Raw genomic sequence first — 19591 nt, 5'->3', positions numbered from 1 at the left:
AGGATCTGCGGTTTTCCCTCGAGGCTTTCCCTCGAGGCTTTCCCACAGGGCTGTCCCACGTGCCACCGTGGTGTGAGTCGATCCTCGGCGTGAAAGATGAGCCAGTGCAGGGCAAAGAGGTTCCTCTGGAATGGACTGAGACATCTGGGGGACTCTTGGCATGGTGGTACGACCATGGAGTTCCTCTCGCCTTTCCTGTTGAGAGTGCCTCCTCTTGAGATGCGACGGGAACGCCGGGAATTCTTTCCCGTTGAAAGCAGGGAAAGGATCCCTCATCTCGAGCTACGAGGGGGAAACGGGGCTCCTCTGGATGTGGGCGGGACCATCGTGCTTCCTCTCGAGTGGAGAAGGGTATGGCGGTGAACTTCTTGAGTTGCAGCAAGGGTTTGAAAGACCCTTTCGAAGTTCCAGAGGTTAGGTGTCATTAGTCTCCAGACGCCTCATCGGAAATAGGCCTCATCTCGCCTGGAAGGGAGAACTTCCTGGATTTTCTCGAGTTGCGGCAGGTGTTCTCGAGTTACGACGGGGACCTCAGGGACCCGCCCTGGTGGCCTCAGGAGAGGCCAGTCCCCATGCGAGTTGCTAGGGTGCCTCTCGGGATTCCTCTCCCGTCGATACCGGGGACAAAAACCTTGTGTGGAGTCAGGGCCGTAACCGAGGATTCCTCTCAGGGGCTGACATGGATCTTTGGGAACTTCTGGAGTCTCCCCAGGGGAGTCAGGCCTCGTCTCGAGTGGCGGCATGCACGTGCGCTTTCCTTCCAGGCTGTAGCAGCAATGTTACGCTTCCCGTGGCGTGGATCAAAGGATCTGTGGTTTTCCCTCGAGGGTTTCCCTCGAGGCTTTCCCACAGGGCTCTCCCACGTGCCACCGTGGTGTGAGTCGATCCTCGGCGTGAAAGATGAGCCAGTGCAGGGCAAAGAGGTTCCTCTGGAATGGACTGAGACATCTGGGGGACTCTTGGCATGGTGGTACGACCATGGAGTTCCTCTCGCCTTTCCTGTTGAGAGTGCCTCCTCTTGAGATGCGACCGGAACGCCGGGAATTCTTTCCCGTTGAAAGCAGGGAAAGGATCCCTCATCTCGAGCTACGAGGGGGAAACGGGGCTCCTCTGGATGTGGGCGGGACCATCGTGCTTCCTCTCGAGTGGAGACGGGTATGGCGGTGAACTTCTTGACTTGCAGCAAGGGTGTGAAAGACCCTTTCGAAGTTCCAGAGGTTAGGTGTCATTAGTCTCCAGACGCCTCATCGGAAATGGGCCTCATCTCTCCTGGAAGGGAGAACTTCCTGGATTTTCTCGAGTTGCGGCAGGTGTTCTCGAGTTACGACGGGGACCTCAGGGACCGGCCCTGGTGGCCTCAGGAGAGGCCAGTCCCCATGCGAGTTGCTAGGGGGCCTCTCGGGATTCCTCTCCCGTCGATACCGGGGCCAAAAACCTTGTGTGGAGTCAGGGCCGGAACCGAGGATTCCTCTCAGGGGCTGACATGGATCTTTGGGTACTTCTGGAGTCTCCCCAGGGGAGTCAGGCCTCGTCTCGAGTGGGGGCATCACGTGCGCTTTCCTTCCAGGCTGGAGCAGCAATGTCACGCTTCCCGTCGCGTGGATCAAAGGATCTGTGGTTTTCCCTCGAGGCTTTCCCTCGAGGCTTTCCCACTGGGCTGTCCCACGTGCCACCGTGGTGTGAGTCGATCCTCGGCGTGAAAGATGAGCCAGTGCAGGGCAAAGAGGTTCCTCTGGAATGGACTGAGACATCTGGGGGACTCTTGGCATGGTGGTACGACCATGGAGTTCCTCTCGCCTTTCCTGTTGAGAGTGCCTCCTCTTGAGATGCGACGGGAACGCCGGGAATTCTTTCCCGTTGAAAGCAGGGAAAGGATCCCTCATCTCGAGCTACGAGGGGGAAACGGGGCTCCTCTGGATGTGGGCGGGACCATCGTGCTTCCTCTCGAGTGGAGAAGGGTATGGCGGTGAACTTCTTGAGTTGCAGCAATGGTTTGAAAGACCCTTTCGAAGTTCCAGAGGTTAGGTGTCATTAGTCTCCAGACGCCTCATCGGAAATAGGCCTCATCTCGCCTGGAAGGGAGAACTTCCTGGATTTTCTCGAGTTGCGGCAGGTGTTCTCGAGTTACGACGGGGACCTCAGGGGCCCGCCCTGGTGGTCTCAGGAGAGGCCAGTCCCCATGCGAGTTGCTAGGGGGCCTCTCGGGATTCCTCTCCCGTCGATACCGGGGCCAAAAACCTTGTGTGGAGTCAGGGCCGGAACCGAGGATTCCTCTCAGGGGCTGACATGGATCTTTGGGAACTTCTGGAGTCTCCCCAGGGGAGTCAGGCCTCGTCTCGAGTGGGGGCATGCACGTGCGCTTTCCTTCCAGGCTGTAGCAGCAATGTCACGCTTCCCGTCACGAGGATCAAAGGATCTGTGGTTTTCCCTCGAGGCTTTCCCTCGAGGCTTTCCCTCGAGGCTTTCCCACAGGGCTGTCCCACGTGCCACCGTGGTGTGAGTCGATCCTCGGCGTGAAAGATGAGCCAGTGCAGGGCAAAGAGGTTCCTCTGGAATGGACTGAGACATCTGGGGGACTCTTGGCATGGTGGTACGACCATGGAGTTCCTCTCGCCTTTCTTGTTGAGAGTGCCTCCTCTTGAGATGCGACGGGAACGCCGGGAATTCTTTCCCGTTGAAAGCAGGGAAAGGATCCCTCATCTCGAGCTACGAGGGGGAAACGGGGCTCCTCTGGATGGGGGCAGGACCATCGTGCTTCATCTCGAGTGGAGACGGGTAAGGCGGTGAACTTCTAGAGTTGCAGCAAGGGTGTGAAAGACCCTTTCGAAGTTCCAGAGCTTAGGTGTCATTAGTCTCCAGACGACTCATCGGAAATAGGCCTCATCTCGCCTGGAAGGGAGAACTTCCTGGATTTTCTCGAGTTGTGGCAGGTGTTCTCGAGTTACGACGGGGACCTCAGGGACCCGCCCTGGTGGCCTCAGGAGAGGCCAGTCCCCATGCGAGTTGCTAGGGGGCCTCTCGGGATTCCTCTCCCGTCGATACCGGGGCCAAAACCTTGTGTGGAGTCAGGGCCGGAACCGAGGATTCCTCTCAGGGGCTGACATGGATCTTTGGGTACTTCTGGAGTCTCCCCAGGGTAGTCAGGCCTCGTCTCGAGTGGGGGCATGCACGTGCGCTTTCCTTCCAGGCTGGAGCAGCAATGTCACGCTTCCCGTCGCGTCGATCAAAGGATCTGTGGTATTCCCTCGAGGCTTTCCCTCGAGGCTTTCCCACTGGGCTGTCCCACGTGCCACCGTGGTGTGAGTCGATCCTCGGCGTGAAAGATGAGCCAGTGCAGGGCAAAGAGGTTCCTCTGGAATGGACTGAGACATCTGGGGGACTCTTGGCATGGTGGTACGACCATGGAGTTCCTCTCGCCTTTCCTGTTGAGAGTGCCTCCTCTTGAGATGCGACGGGAACGCCGGGAATTCTTTCCCGTTGAAAGCAGGGAAAGGATCCCTCATCTCGAGCTACGAGGGGGAAACGGGGCTCCTCTGGATGTGGGCGGGACCATCGTGCTTCCTCTCGAGTGGAGAAGGGTATGGCGGTGAACTTCTTGAGTTGCAGCAAGGGTTTGAAAGACCCTTTCGAAGTTCCAGAGGTTAGGTGTCATTAGTCTCCAGACGCCTCATCGGAAATAGGCCTCATCTCGCCTGGAAGGGAGAACTTCCTGGATTTTCTCGAGTTGCGGCAGGTGTTCTCGAGTTACGACGGGGACCTCAGGGACCCGCCCTGGTGGCCTCAGGAGAGGCCAGTCCCCATGCGAGTTGCTAGGGGGCCTCTCGGGATTCCTCTCCCGTCGATACCGGGGACAAAAACCTTGTGTGGAGTCAGGGCCGGAACCGAGGATTCCTCTCAGGGGCTGACATGGATCTTTGGGAACTTCTGGAGTCTCCCCAGGGGAGTCAGGCCTCGTCTCGAGTGGGGGCATGCACGTGCGCTTTCCTTCCAGGCTGTAGCAGCAATGTCACGCTTCCCGTCACGTGGATCAAAGGATCTGTGGTTTTCCCTCGAGGCTTTCCCTCGAGGCTTTCCCTCGAGGCTTTCCCACAGGGCTGTCCCACGTGCCACCGTGGTGTGAGTCGATCCTCGGCGTGAAAGATGAGCCAGTGCAGGGCAAAGAGGTTCCTCTGGAATGGACTGAGACATCTGGGGGACTCTTGGCATGGTGGTACGACCATGGAGTTCCTCTCGCCTTTCCTGTTGAGAGTGCCTCCTCTTGAGATGCGACAGGAACGCCGGGAATTCTTTCCCGTTGAAAGCAGGGAAAGGATCCCTCATCTCGAGCTACGAGGGGGAAACGGGGCTCCTCTGGATGTGGGCGGGACCATCGTGCTTCCTCTCGAGTGGAGACGGGTATGGCGGTGAACTTCTTGAGTTGCAGCAAGGGTGTGAAAGACCCTTTCGAAGTTCCAGAGGTTAGGTGTCATTAGTCTCCAGACGCCTCATCGGAAATGGGCCTCATCTCGCCTGGAAGGGGGAACTTCCTGGATTTTCTCGAGTTGCGGCAGGTGTTCTCGAGTTACGACGGGGACCTCAGGGACCCGCCCTGGTGGCCTCAGGAGAGGCCAGTCCCCATGCGAGTTGCTAGGGGGCCTCTCGGGATTCCTCTCCCGTCGATACCGGGGCCAAAAACCTTGTGTGGAGTCAGGGCCGGAACCGAGGATTCCTCTCAGGGGCTGACATGGATCTTTGGGAACTTCTGGAGTCTCCCCAGGGGAGTCAGGCCTCGTCTCGAGTGGGGGCATGCACGTGCGCTTTCCTTCCAGGCTGTAGCAGCAATGTCACGCTTCCCGTCGCGTGGATCAAAGGATCTGTGGTTTTCCCTCGAGGCTTTCCCTCGAGGCTTTCCCACTGGGCTGTCCCACGTGCCACCGTGGTGTGAGTCGATCCTCGGCATGAAAGATGAGCCAGTGCAGGGGAAAGAGGTTCCTCTGCAATGGACTGAGACATCTGGGGGACTCTTGGCATGGTGGTACGACCATGGAGTTCCTCTCGCCTTTCCTGTTGAGAGTGCCTCCTCTTGAGATGCGACGGGAACGCCGGGAATTCTTTCCCGTTGAAAGCAGGGAAACGATCCCTCATCTCGAGCTACGAGGGGGAACCGGGTCTCCTCTGGATGGGGGCGGGACCATCGTGCTTCCTCTCGAGTGGAGACGGGTATGACGGTGAACTTCTTGAGTTGCAGCAAGGGTGGGAAAGACCCTTTCGAAGTTCCAGAGGTTAGGTGTCATTAGTCTCCAGACGCCTCATCGGAAATAGGCCTCATCTCGCCTGGAAGGGAGAACTTCCTGGATTTTCTCGAGTTGCGGCAGGTGTTCTCGAGTTACGACGGGGACCTCAGGGACCCGCCCTGGTGGCCTCAAGAGAGGCCAGTCCCCATGCGAGTTGCTAGGGAGCCTCTCGAGATTCCTCTCCCGTCGATACCTGGGCCAAAAACCTTGTGTGGAGTCAGGGCCGGAACCGAGGATTCCTCTCAGGGGCTGACATGGATCTTTGGGTACTTCTGGAGTCTCCCCAGGGGAGTCAGGCCTCGTCTCGAGTGGGGGCATGCACGTGCGCTTTCCTTCCAGGCTGTAGCAGCAATGTAACACTTCCCGTCACGTGGATCAAAGGATCTGTGGTTTTCCCTCGAGGCTTTCCCTCGAGGCTTTCCCACAGGGCTGTCCCACGTGCCACCGTGGTGTGAGTCGATCCTCGGCGTGAAAGATGAGCCAGTGCAGGGCAAAGAGGTTCCTCTGGAATGGACTGAGACATCTGGGGGACTCTTTGCATGGTGATACGACCATGGAGTTCCTCTCGCCTTTCCTGTTGAGAGTGCCTCCTCTTGAGATGTGACGGGTACGCCGGGAATTCTTTCCCGTTGAAAGCAGGGAAAGGATCCCACATCTCGAGCTACGAGGGGGAAATGGGGCTCCTCTGGATGTTGGCGGGACAATCGTGCTTCCTCTCGAGTGGAGACGGGTATGGCGGTGAACTTCTTGAGTTGCAGCAAGGGTGTGAAAGACCCTTTCGAAGTCCAGAGCTTAGGTGTCATTAGTCTCCAGACGCCTCATCGGAAATAGGCCTCATCTCGCCTGGAAGGGAGAACTTCCTGGATTTTCTCGAGTTGCGGCAGGTGTTCTCGAGTTACGACGGGGACCTCAGGGACCCGCCCTGGTGGCCTCAGGAGAGGCCAGTCCCCATGCGAGTTGCTAGGGGGCCTCTCGGGATTCCTCTCCCGTCGATACCGGGGCCAAAAACCTTGTGTGGAGTCAGGGCCGGAACCGAGGATTCCTCTCAGGGGCTCACATGGAACTTTGGGTACTTCTGGAGTCTCCCCAGGCGAGTCAGGCCTCGTCTCGAGTGGGGGCATGCACGTGCGCTTTCCTTCCAGGCTGTAGCAGCAATGTCACGCTTCCCATCGCGTGGATCAAAGGATCTGTGGTTTTCCCTCGAGGCTTTCCCTCGAGACTTTCCCACTGGGCTGTCCCACGTGCCACCGTGGTGTGAGTCTATCCTCGGCGTGAAAGATGAGCCAGTGCAGGGCAAAGAGGTTCCTCTGGAATGGACTGAGACATCTGGGGGACTCTTGGCATGGTGGTACGACCATGGAGTTCCTCTTGCCTTTCCTGTTGAGAGTGCCTCCTCTTGAGATGCGACGGGAGCGCCGGGAATTCTTTCCCGTTGAAAGCAGGGAAAGGATCCCTCATCTCGAGCTACGAGGGGGAAACGGGGCTCCTCTGGATGTGGGCGGGACCATCGTGCTTCCTCTCGAGTGGAGACGGGTATGGCGGTGAACTTCTTGAGTTGCAGCAAGGGTGTGAAAGTCCCTTTCGAAGTTCCAGAGGTTAGGTGTCATTAGTCTCCAGACGCCTCATCGGAAATAGGCCTCATCTCGCCTGGAAGGGAGAACTTCCTGGATTTTCTCGAGTTGCGGCAGGTGTTCTCGAGTTACGACGGGGACCTCAGGGACCCGCCCTGGTGGCCTCAGGAGAGGCCAGTCCCCATGCGATTTGCTAGGGGGCCTCTCGGGATTCGTCTCCCGTCGATACCGGGGCCAAAAACCTTGTGTGGAGTCAGGGCCGGAACCGAGGATTCCTCTCAGGGGCTGACATGGATGTTTGGGTAGTTCTGGAGTGTCCCCAGGGAAGTCAGGCCTCGTCTCGAGTGGGGGCATGCACGTGCGCTTTCCTTCCAGGCTGGAGCAGCAACGTCACGCTTCCAGTCGCGTCGATCAAAGGATCTGTGGTTTTCCCTCGAGGCTTTCCCACAGGGCTGTCCCACGTGCCACCGTGGTGTGAGTCGATCCTCGGCGTGAAAGATGAGCCAGTGCAGGGCAAAGAGGTTCCTCTGGAATGGACTGAGACATCTGGGGGACTCTTGGCATGGTAGTACGACCATGGAGTTCCTCTCGCCTTTCCTGTTTAGAGTGCCTCCTCTTGAGATGCGACGGGAACGCCGGGAATTCTTTCCCGTTGAAAGCAGGGAAAGGATCCCTCATCTCGAGCTACGAGGGGGAAACGGGGCTCCTCTGGATGTGGGCGGGACCATCGTGCTTCCTCTCGAGTGGAGACGGGTATGGCGGTGAACTTCTTGAGTTGCAGCAAGGGTGTGAAAGACCCTTTCGAAGTTCCAGAGGTTAGGTGTCATTAGTCTCCAGACGCCTCATCGGAAATAGGCCTCATCTCGCCTGGAAGGGAGAACTTCCTGGATTTTCTCGAGTTGCGGCAGGTGTTCTCGAGTTACGACGGGGACCTCAGGGACCCGCCCTGGTGGCCTCAGGAGAGGCCAGTCCCCATGCGAGTTGCTAGGGGGCCTCTCGGGATTCCTCTCCCGTCGATACCGGGGCCAAAAACCTTGTGTGGAGTCAGGGCCGGAACCGAGGATTCCTCTCAGGGGCTGACATGGATCTTTGGGAACTTCTGGAGTCTCCCCAGGGGAGTCAGGCCTCGTCTCGAGTGGGGGCATGCACGTGCGCTTTCCTTCCAGGCTGTAGCAGCAATGTCACGCTTCCCGTCGCGTGGATCAAAGGATCTGTGGTTTTCCCTCGAGGCTTTCCCTCGAGGCTTTCCCACTGGGCTGTCCCACGTGCCACCGTGGTGTGAGTCGATCCTCGGCATGAAAGATGAGCCAGTGCAGGGGAAAGAGGTTCCTCTGCAATGGACTGAGACATCTGGGGGACTCTTGGCATGGTGGTACGACCATGGAGTTCCTCTCGCCTTTCCTGTTGAGAGTGCCTCCTCTTGAGATGCGACGGGAACGCCGGGAATACTTTCCCGTTGAAAGCAGGGAAACGATCCCTCATCTCGAGCTACGAGGGGGAAACGTGTCTCCCATGGATGGGGGCGGGACCATCGTGCTTCCTCTCGAGTGGAGACGGGTATGACGGTGAACTTCTTGAGTTGCAGCAAGGGTGGGAAAGACCCTTTCGAAGTTCCAGAGGTTAGGTGTCATTAGTCTCCAGACGCCTCATCGGAAATAGGCCTCATCTCGCCTGGAAGGGAGAACTTCCTGGATTTTCTCGAGTTGCGGCAGGTGTTCTCGAGTTACGACGGGGACCTCAGGGACCGGCCCTGGTGGCCTCAGGAGAGGCCAGTCCCCATGCGAGTTGCTAGGGGGCCTCTCGGGATTCCTCTCCCGTCGATACCGGGGCCAAAAACCTTGTGTGGAGTCAGGGCCAGAACCGAGGATTCCTCTCAGGGGCTGACATGGATCTTTGGGTACTTCTGGAGTCTCCCCAGGGGAGTCAGGCCTCGTCTCGAGTGGGGGCATGCACGTGCGCTTTCCTTCCAGGCTGTAGCAGCAATGTCACGCTTCCCGTCACGTGGATCAAAGGATCTGTGGTTTTCCCTCGAGGCTTTCCCTCGAGGCTTTCCCACAGGGCTGTCCCACGTGCCACCGTGGTGTGAGTCGATCCTCGGCGTGAAACATGAGCCAGTGCAGGGCAAAGAGGTTCCTCTGGAATGGACTGAGACATCTGGGGGACTCTTGGCATGGTGGTACGACCATGGAGTTCCTCTCGCCTTTCCTGTTGAGAGTGCCTCCTCTTGAGATGCGACGGGAACGCCGGGAATTCTTTCCCGTTGAAAGCAGGGAAAGGATCCCTCATCTCGAGCTACGAGGGGGAAACGGGGCTCCTCTGGATGTGGGCGGGACCATCGTGCTTCCTCTCGAGTGGAGACGGGTATGGCGGTGAACTTCTTGAGTTGCAGCAAGGGTGTGAAAGACCCTTTCGAAGTTCCAGAGGTTAGGTGTCATTAGTCTCCAGACGCCTCATCGGAAATAGGCCTCATCTCGCCTGGAAGGGAGAACTTCCTGGATTTTCTCGAGTTGCGGCAGGTGTTCTCGAGTTACGACGGGGACCTCAGGGACCCGCCCTGGTGGCCTCAGGAGAGGCCAGTCCCCATGCGAGTTACTAGGGGGCCTCTCGGGATTCCTCTCCCGTCGATACCGGGGCCAAAAACCTTGTGTGGAATCAGGGCCGGAACCGAGGATTCCTCTCAGGGGCTCACATGTATCTTTGGGTACTTCTGGAGTCTCCCCAGGCGAGTCAGGCCTCGTCTCGAGTGGGGGCATGCACGTGCGCTTTCCTTCCAGTCTGAAGCAGCAATGTCACACTTCCCGTAGCGTGGATCAAAGAATCTGTGGTTTTCCCTCGAGGCTTTCCCACTGGGCTGTCTCACGTGCCACCGTGGTGTGAGTCGATCCTCGGCGTGAAACATGAGCCAGTGCAGGGCAAAGAGGTTCCTCTGGAATGGACTGAGACATCTGGGGGACTCTTGGCATGGTGGTACGACCATGGAGTTCCTCTCGCCTTTCCTGTTGAGAGTGCCTCCTCTTGAGATGCGATGGGAACGCCGGGAATTCTTTCCCGTTGAAAGCAGGGAAAGGATCCCTCATCTCGAGCTACGAGGGGGAAACGGGGCTCCTCTGGATGTGGGCGGGACCATCGTGCTTCCTCTCGAGTGGAGACGGGTATGGCGGTGAACTTCTTGAGTTGCAGCAAGGGTGTGAAAGACCCTTTCGAAGTTCCAGAGGTTAGGTGTCATTAGTCTCCAGACGCCTCATCGGAAATAGGCCTCATCTCGCCTGGAAGGGAGAACTTCCTGGATTTTCTCGAGTTGCGGCAGGTGTTCTCGAGTTACGACGGGGACCTCAGGGACCCGCCCTGGTGGCCTCAGGAGAGGCCAGTCCCCATGCGAGTTACTAGGGGGCCTCTCGGGATTCCTCTCCCGTCGATACCGGGGCCAAAAACCTTGTGTGGAATCAGGGCCGGAACCGAGGATTCCTCTCAGGGGCTCACATGTATCTTTGGGTACTTCTGGAGTCTCCCCAGGCGAGTCAGGCCTCGTCTCGAGTGGGGGCATGCACGTGCGCTTTCCTTCCAGTCTGAAGCAGCAATGTCACACTTCCCGTAGCGTGGATCAAAGAATCTGTGGTTTTCCCTCGAGGCTTTCCCACTGGGCTGTCCCACGTGCCACCGTGGTGTGAGTCGATCCTCGGCGTGAAAGATGAGCCAGTGCAGGGCAAAGAGGTTCCTCTGGAATGGACTGAGACATCTGGGGGACTCTTGGCATGGTGGTACGACCATGGAGTTCCTCTCGCCTTTCCTGTTGAGAGTGCCTCCTCTTGAGATGTGACGGGAACGCCGGGAATTCTTTCCCGTTGAAAGCAGGGAAAGGATCCCACATCTCGAGCTACGAGGGGGAAACGGGGCTCCTCTGGATGTGGGCGGGACCATCGTGCTTCCTCTCGAGTGGAGACGGGTATGACGGTGAAATTCTTGAGTTGCAGCAAGGGTGTGTAAGACCCTTTCGAAGTTCCAGAGGTTAGGTGTCATTAGTCTCCAGACGCCTCATGGGAAATAGGCCTCATCTCGCCTGGAAGGGAGAACTTCCTGGATTTTCTCGAGGTGCGGCAGGTGTTCTCGAGTTACGACGGGGACCTCAGGGACCCGCCCTGGTGGCCTCAGGAGAGGCCAGTCCCCATGCGAGTTGCTAGGGGGCCTCTCTGGATTCCTCTCCCGTTGATACCGGGGTCAAAAACCTTGTGTGGAGTCAGGGCCGGAACCGAGGATTCCTCTCGGGGCTGACATGGATCTTTGGGTACTGCTGGAGCCTCCCCAGGGGAGTCAGGCCTCGTCTCGCGTGGGAGCATGAAAGTGCGCTTTCCTTCCAGGCTGTAGCAGCAATGTCCCGCTTTCCGTCGCGTGTATCAATGGATCTGTGGTTTTCCCTCGAGGCTTTCCCTCGAAGCTTTCACACAGGGCTGTCCCACGTGCCACCGTGGTGTGAGTCGATCCTCGGCGTGAAAGATGAGCCAGTGCAGGGCAAAGAGGTTCCTCTGGAATGGACTGAGACATCTGGGGGACTCTTGGCATGGTGGTACGACCATGGAGTTCCTCTCGCCTTTCCTGTTGAGAGTGCCTCCTCTTGAGATGCGACGGGAACGCCGGGAATTCTTTCCCGTTGAAAGCAGGGAAAAGATCCCTCGTCTCGAGCTACGAGGGGGAAACGGGGCTCTTCTGGATGTGGGCGGGACCATCGTGCTTCCTCTCGAGTGGAGACGGGTATGGCGGTGAACTTCTTGAGTTGCAGCAAGGCTGTGAAAGACCCTTTCGAAGTTCCAGAGGTTAGGTGTCATTAGTCTCCAGACGCCTCATCGGAAATAGGCCTCATCTCGCCTGGAAGGGAGAACTTCCTGGATTTTCTCGAGTTGCCGCAGGTGTTCTCGAGTTAGGACGGGGACCTCAGGCACCCGCCCTGGTGGCCTCAGGAGAGGCCAGTCCCCATGCGAGTTGCTAGGGGGCCTCTCGGGATTCCTCTCCCGTCGATACCGGGGCCAAAAACCTTGTGTGGAGTCAGGGCCAAAACCGAGGATTCCTCTCAGGGGATGACATGGATCTTTGGGTACTTCTGGAGTCTCCCCAGGGGAGTCAGGCCTCGTCTCGAGTGGGGGCATACACGTGCGCTTTCCTTCCAGGCTGTTGCAGCAATGTCACGCTTCCCGTCGCGTGGATCAAAGGATCTGTGGTTTTCCCTCGAGGCTTTCCCACAGGGCTGTCCCACGTGCCACCGTGGTGTGAGTCGATCCTCGGCGTGAAAGATGAGCCAGTGCAGGGCAAAGAGGTTCCTCTGGAATGGAATGAGACATCTGGGGGACTCTTGGCATGGTGGTACGACCATGGAGTTCCTCTCGCCTTTCCTGTTGAGAGTGCCTCCTCTTGAGATGCGACGGGAATGCCGGGAATTCTTTCCCGTTGAAAGCAGGGAAAGGATCCCTCATCTCGAGCTACGAGGGGGAAACGGGGCTCCTCTGGATGTGGGCGGGACCATCGTGCTTCCTCTCGAGTGGAGACGGGTATGGCGGTGAACTTCTTGAGTTGCAGCAAGGGTGTGAAAGACCCTTTCGAAGTTCCAGAGGTTAGGTGTCATTAGTCTCCAGACGCCTCATCGGAAATAGGCCTCATCTCGCCTGGAAGGGAGAACTTCCTGGATTTTCTCGAGTTGCGGCAGGTGTTCTCGAGTTACGACGGGGACCTCAGGGACCCGCCCTGGTGGCCTCAGGAGAGGTCAGTCCCCATGCGAGTTGCTAGGGGGCCTCTCGAGATTCCTCTCCCGTCGATACCGGGGCCAAAAACCTTGTGTGGAGTCAGGGCCAAAACCGAGGATTCCTCTCAGGGGCTGACATGGATCTTTGGGTAATTCTGGAGTCTCCCCAGGCGAGTCAGGCCTCGTCTCAAGTGGGGGCATGCACGTGCGCTTTCCTTCCAGGCTGTAGCAGCAATGTCACGCTTCCCGTCGCGTGGATCAAAGGATCTGTGGTTTTCCCTCGAGGCTTTCCCTCGAGGCTTTCCCACAGGGCTGTCCCACGTGCCACCGTGGTGTGAGTCGATCCTCGGCGTGAAAGATGAGCCAGTGCAGGGCAAAGAGGTTCATCTGGAATGGACTGAGACATCTGGGGGACTCTTGGCATGGTGGTACGACCATGGAGTTCCTCTCGCCTTTCCTGTTGAGAGTGCCTCCTCTTGAGATGCGACGGGAACGCCGGGAATTCTTTCCCGTTGAAAGCAGGGAAAAGATCCCTCATCTCGAGCTACGAGGGGGAAACGGGGCTCTTCTGGATGTGGGCGGGACCATCGTGCTTCCTCTCGAGTGGAGACGGGTATGGCGGTGAACTTCTTGAGTTGCAGCAAGGGTGTGAAAGACCCTTTCGAAGTTCCAGAGGTTAGGTGTCATTAGTCTCCAGACGCCTCATCGGAAATAGGCCTCATCTCGCCTGGAAGGGAGAACTTCCTGGATTTTCTCGAGTTGCGGCAGGTGTTCTCGAGTTACGACGGGGACCTCAGGGACCCGCCCTGGTGGCCTCAGGAGAGGCCAGTCCCCATGCGAGTTGCTAGGGGGCCTTTCGGGATTCCTCTCCCGTCGATACCGGGGCCAAAAACATTGTGTGGAGTCAGGGCCAAAACCGAGGATTCCTCTCAGGGGCTGACATGGATCTTTGGGTACTTCTGGAGTCTCCCCAGGGGAGTCAGGCCTCATCTCGAGTGGGGGCATACACGTGCGCTTTCCTTCCAGGCTGTAGCAGCAATGTCCCGCTTTCCGTCGCGTGTATCAAAGGATCTGTGGTTTTCCCTCGAGGCTTTCCCTCGAGGCTTTCCCACAGGGCTGACCCACGTGCCACCGTGGTGTGAGTCGATCCTCGGCGTGAAAGATGAGCCAGTGCAGGGCAAAGAGGTTCCTCTGGAATGGACTGAAACATCTGGGGGACTCTTGGCATGGTGGTACGACCATGGAGTTCCTCTCGCCTTTCCTGTTGAGAGTGCCTCCTCTTGAGATGCGACGGGAACGCCGGAAATTCTTTCCCGTTGAAAGCAGGGAAAAGATCCCTCATCTCGAGCTACGAGGGGGAAACGGGGCTCTTCTGGATGTGGGCGGGACCATCGTGCTTCCTCTCGAGTGGAGACGGGTATGGCGGTGAACTTCTTGAGTTGCAGCAAGGGTGTGAAAGACCCTTTCGAAGTTCCAGAGGTTAGGTGTCATTAGTCTCCAGACGCCTCATCGGAAATAGGCCTCATCTCGCCTGGAAGGGAGAACTTCCTGGATTTTCTCGAGTTGCGGCAGGTGTTCTCGAGTTAGGACGGGGACCTCAGGGACCCGCCCTGGTGGCCTCAGGAGAGGCCAGTCCCCATGCGAGTTGCTAGGGGGCCTCTCGGGATTCCTCTCCCGTCGATACCGGGGCCAAAAACCTTGTGTGGAGTCAGGGCCGGAACCGAGGATTCCTCTCAGGGGCTCACATGTATCTTTGGGTACTTCTGGAGTCTCCCTAGGCGAGTCAGGCCTCGTCTCGAGTGGGGGCATGCACGTGCGCTTTCCTACCAGTCTGTAGCAGCAATGTCACACTTCCCGTCGCGTGGATCAAAGAATCTGTGGTTTTCCCTCGAGGCTTTCCCACTGGGCTGTCCAACGTGCCACCGTGGTGTGAGTCGATCCTCGGCGTGAAAGATGAGCCAGTGCAGGGCAAAGAGGTTCCTCTGGAATGGACTGAGACATCTGGGGGACTCTTGGCATGTTGGTACGACCATGGAGTTCCTCTCGCCTTTCCTGTTGAGAGTGCCTCCTCTTGAGATGCGACGGGAACGCCGGGAATTCTTTCCCGTTGAAAGCAGGGAAAGGATCCCACATCTCGAGCTACGAGGGGGAAACGGGGCTCCTCTGGATGTGGGCGGGACCATCGTGCTTCCTCTCGAGTGGAGACGGGTATGACGGTGAAATTCTTGAGTTGCAGCAAGGGTGTGTAAGACCCTTTCGAAGTTCCAGAGTTTAGGTGTCATTAGTCTCCAGACGCCTCATCGGAAATAGGCCTCATCTCGCCTGGAAGGGAGAACTTCCTGGATTTTCTCGAGTTGCGGCAGGTGTTCTCGAGTTACGACGGGGACCTCAGGGACCCGCCCTGGTGGCCTCAGGAGAGGCCAGTCCCCATGCGAGTTGCAAGGGGGCCTCTCGGGATTCCTCTCCCGTCGATACCGGGGCCAAAAACCTTGTGTGGAGTCAGGGCCGGAACCGAGGATTCCTCTCAGGGGCTCACATGGATCTTTGGGTACTTCTGGAGTCTCCCCAGGCGAATCAGGCTTCGTCTCGAGTGGGGGCATGCACGTGCGCTTTCCTTCCAGGCTGTAGCAGCAATGTCACGCTTCCCGTCGCGTGGATCAAAGAATCTGTGGTTTTCCCTCGAGGCTTTCCCTCGAGGCTTTCCCACAGGGCTGTTCCACGTGCCACCGTGGTGTGAGTCGATCCTCGGCGTGAAAGATGAGCCAGTGCAGGGCAAAGAGGTTCCTCTGGAATGGACTGAGACATCTGGGGGACTCTTGGCATGGTGGTACGACCATGGAGTTCCTCTCGCCTTTCCTGTTGAGAGTGCCTCCTCTTGAGATGCGACGGGAACGCCGGGAATTCTTTCCCGTTGAAAGCAGGGAAAGGATCCCACATCTCGAGCTACGAGGGGGAAACGGGGCTCCTCTGGATGTGGGCGGGACCATCGTGCTTCCTCTCGAGTGGAGACGGGTATGGCGGTGAACTTCTTGAGTTGCAGCAAGGGTGTGAAAGACCCTTTCGAAGTTCCAGAGGTTAGGTGTCATTAGTCTCCAGACGCCTCATCGGAAATAGGCCTCATCTCGCCTGGAAGGGAGAACTTCCTGGATTTTCTCGAGTTGCGGCAGGTGTTCTCGAGTTAGGACGGGGACCTCAGGGACCCGCCCTGGTGGCCTCAGGAGAGGCCAGTCCCCATGCGAGTTGCTAGGGGGCCTCTCGGGATTCCTCTCCCGTCGATAACGGGGCCAAAGACCTTGTGTGGAGTCAGGGCCAAAACCGAGGATTCCTCTCAGGGGCTGACATGGATCTTTGGGTAATTCTGGAGTCTCCCCCGGCGAGTCAGGCCTGGTCTCGAGTGGGGGCATGCACGTGCGCTTTCCTTCCAGGCTGTAGCAGCAATGTCACGCTTCCCGTCGCGTGGATCAAAGGATCTGTGGTTTTCCCTCGAGGCTTTCCCTCGAGGCTTTCCCTCGAGGCTTTCCCACAGGGCTGTCCCACGTGCCACCGTGGTGTGAGTCGATCCTCGGCGTGAAAGATGAGCCAGTGCAGGGCAAAGAGGTTCCTCTGGAATGGACTGAGACATCTGGGGGACTCTTGGCATGGTGGTACGACCATGGAGTTCCTCTCGCCTTTCCTGTTGAGAGTGCCTCCTCTTGAGATGCGACGGGAATGCCGGGAATTCTTTCCCGTTGAAAGCAGGGAAAGGATCCCTCATCTCGAGCTACGAGGGTTAAAAGGGGCTCCTCTGGATGTGGGCGGGACCATCGTGCTTCCTCTCGAGTGGAGACGGGTATGGCGGTGAACTTCTTGAGTTGTAGCAAGGGTGTGAAAGACCCTTTCGAAGTTCCAGAGGTTAGGTGTCATTAGTCTCCAGACGCCTCATCGGAAATAGGCCTCATCTCGCCTGGAAGGGAGAACTTCCTGGGTTTTCTCGAGTTGCGGCAGGTGTTCTCGAGTTACGACGGGGACCTCAGGGACCCGCCCTGGTGGCCTCAGGAGAGGCCAGTCCCCATGCGAGTTGCTAGGGGGCCTCTCGGGATTCCTCTCCCGTCGATACCGGGGCCAAAAACCTTTTGTGGAGTCAGGGCCAAAACCGAGAATTCCTCTCAGGGGCTGACATGGATCTTTGGGTAATTCTGGAGTCTCCCCCGGCGAGTCAGGCCTCGTCTCGAGTGGGGGCATGCACGTGCGCTTTCCTTCCAGGCTGTAGCAGCAATGTCACGCTTCCCGTCGCGTGGATCAAAGGATCTGTGGTTTTCCCTCGAGGCTTTCCCTCGAGGCTTTCCCACAGGGCTGTCCCACGTGCCACCGTGGTGTGAGTCGGTCCTCGGCGTGAAAGATGAGCCAGTGCAGGGCAAAGAGGTTCCTCTGGAATGGACTGAGACATCTGGGGGACTCTTGGCATGGTGGTACGACCATGGAGTTCCTCTCGCCTTTCCTGTTGAGAGTGCCTCCTCTTGAGATGCGACCGGAACGCCGGGAATTCTTTCCCGTTGAAAGCAGGGAAAGGATCCCACATCTCGAGCTACGAGGGGGAAACGGGGCTCTTCTGGATGTGGGCGGGACCATCGTGCTTCCTCTCGAGTGGAGACGGGTATGGCGGTGAACTTCTTGAGTTGCAGCAAGGGTGTGAAAGACCCTTTCGAAGTTCCAGAGGTTAGGTGTCATTAGTCTCCAGACGCCTCATCGGAAATAGGCCTCATCTCGCCTGGAAGGGAGAACTTCCTGGATTTTCTCGAGTTGCGGCAGGTGTTCTCGAGTTACGACGGGGACCTCAGGGACCCGCCCTGGTGGCCTCAGGAGAGGCCAGTCCCCATGCGAGTTGCTAGGGGGCCTCTCGGGATTCCTCTCCCGTCGATACCGGGGCCAAAAACCTTGTGTGGAGTCAGGGCCAAAACCGAGGATTCCTCTCAGGGGCTGACATGGATCTTTGGGTACTTCTGGAGTCTCCCCAGGGGAGTCAGGCCTCATCTCGAGTGGGGGCATACACGTGCGCTTTCCTTCCAGGCTGTAGCAGCAATGTCACGCTTCCCGTCGCGTGCATCAAAGGATCTGTGGTTTTCCCTCGAGGCTTTCCCTCGAGGCTTTCCCACAGGGCTGTCCCACGTGCCACCGTGGTGTGAGTCGATCCTCGGCGTGAAAGATGAGCCAGTGCAGGGCAAAGAGGTTCCTCTGGAATGGACTGAGACATCTGGGGGACTCTTGGCATGGTGGTACGACCATGGAGTTCCTCTCGCCTTTCCTGTTGAGAGTGCCTCCTCTTGAGATGCGACGGGAATGCCGGGAATTCTTTCCCGTTGAAAGCAGGGAAAGGATCCCTCATCTCGAGCTACGAGGGGGAAACGGGGCTCCTCTGGATGTGGGCGGGACCATCGTGCTTCCTCTCGAGTGGAGACGGGTATGGCGGTGAACTTCTTGAGTTGCAGCAAGGGTGTGAAAGACCCTTTCGAAGTTCCAGAGGTTAGGTGTCATTAGTCTCCAGACGCCTCATCGGAAATAGGCCTCATCTCGCCTGGAAGGGAGAACTTCCTGGATTTTCTCGAGTTGCGGCAGGTGTTCTCCAGTTAGGACGGGGACCTCAGGGACCCGCCCTGGTGGCCTCAGGAGAGGCCAGTCCCCATGCGAGTTGCTAGGGGGCCTCTCGGGATTCCTCTCCCGTCGATACCGGGGCCAAAAACCTTGTGTGGAGTCAGGGCCAAAACCGAGGATTCCTCTCAGGGGCTGACATGGATCTTTGGGTAATTCTGGAGTCTCCCCCGGCGAGTCAGGCCTGGTCTCGAGTGGGGGCATGCACGTGCGCTTTCCTTCCAGGCTGTAGCAGCAATGTCACGCTTCCCGTCGCGTGGATCAAAGGATCTGTGGTTTTCCCTCGAGGCTTTCCCTCGAGGCTTTCCCTCGAGGCTTTCCCACAGGGCTGTCCCACGTGCCACCGTGGTGTGAGTCGATCCTCGGCGTGAAAGATGAGGCAGTGCAGGGCAAAGAGGTTCCTCTGGAATGGACTGAGACATCTGGGGGACTCTTGGCATGGTGGTACGACCATGGAGTTCCTCTCGCCTTTCCTGTTGAGAGTGCCTCCTCTTGATATGCGACCGGAACGCCGGGAATTCTTTCCCGTTGAAAGCAGGGAAAGGATCCCACATCTCGAGCTACGAGGGGGAAACGGGGCTCCTCTGGATGTGGGCGGGACCATCGTGCTTCCTCTCGAGTGGAGACGGGTATGACGGTGAAATTCTTGAGTTGCAGCAAGGGTGTGTAAGACCCTTTCAAAGTTCCAGAGGTTAGGTGTCATTAGTCTCCAGACGCCTCATCGGAAATAGGCCTCATCTCGCCTGGAAGGGAGAACTTCCTGGATTTTCTCGAGTTGCGGCAGGTGTTCTCGAGTTACGACGGGGACCTCAGGGACCCGCCCTGGTGGCCTCAGGAGAGGCCAGTCCCCATGCGAGTTGCTAGGGGGCCTCTCTGGATTCCTCTCCCGTTAATACCGGGGCCAAAAACCTTGTGTGGAGTCAGGGCCGGAACCGAGGATTCCTCTCAGGGGCTGACATGGATCTTTGGGTACTGCTGGAGTCTCCCCAGGGGAGTCAGGCCTCGTCTCGCGTGGGGGCATGAAAGTGCGCTTTCCTTCCAGGCTGTAGCAGCAATGTCCCGCTTTCCGTCGCGTGTATCAAAGGATCTGTGGTTTTCCCTCGAGGCTTTCCCTCGAGGCTTTCCCACAGGGCTGACCCACGTGCCACCGTGGTGTGAGTCGATCCTCGGCGTGAAAGATGAGCCAGTGCAGGGCAAAGAGGTTCCTCTGGAATGGACTGAAACATCTGGGGGACTCTTGGCATGGTGGTACGACCATGGAGTTCCTCTCGCCTTTCCTGTTGAGAGTGCCTCCTCTTGAGATGCGACGGGAACGCCGGGAATTCTTTCCCGTTGAAAGCAGGGAAAAGATCCCTCATCTCGAGCTACGAGGGGGAAACGGGGCTCTTCTGGAT

This window comes from Capricornis sumatraensis, chromosome X (genome assembly GCF_032405125.1).
Source record: "Capricornis sumatraensis isolate serow.1 chromosome X, serow.2, whole genome shotgun sequence".
In the NCBI taxonomy this organism is placed as follows: Eukaryota; Metazoa; Chordata; class Mammalia; order Artiodactyla; family Bovidae; genus Capricornis; species Capricornis sumatraensis.
The sequence above is the reverse complement of the archived record's forward strand: the minus strand, read 5'-3'. Positions refer to the sequence as shown.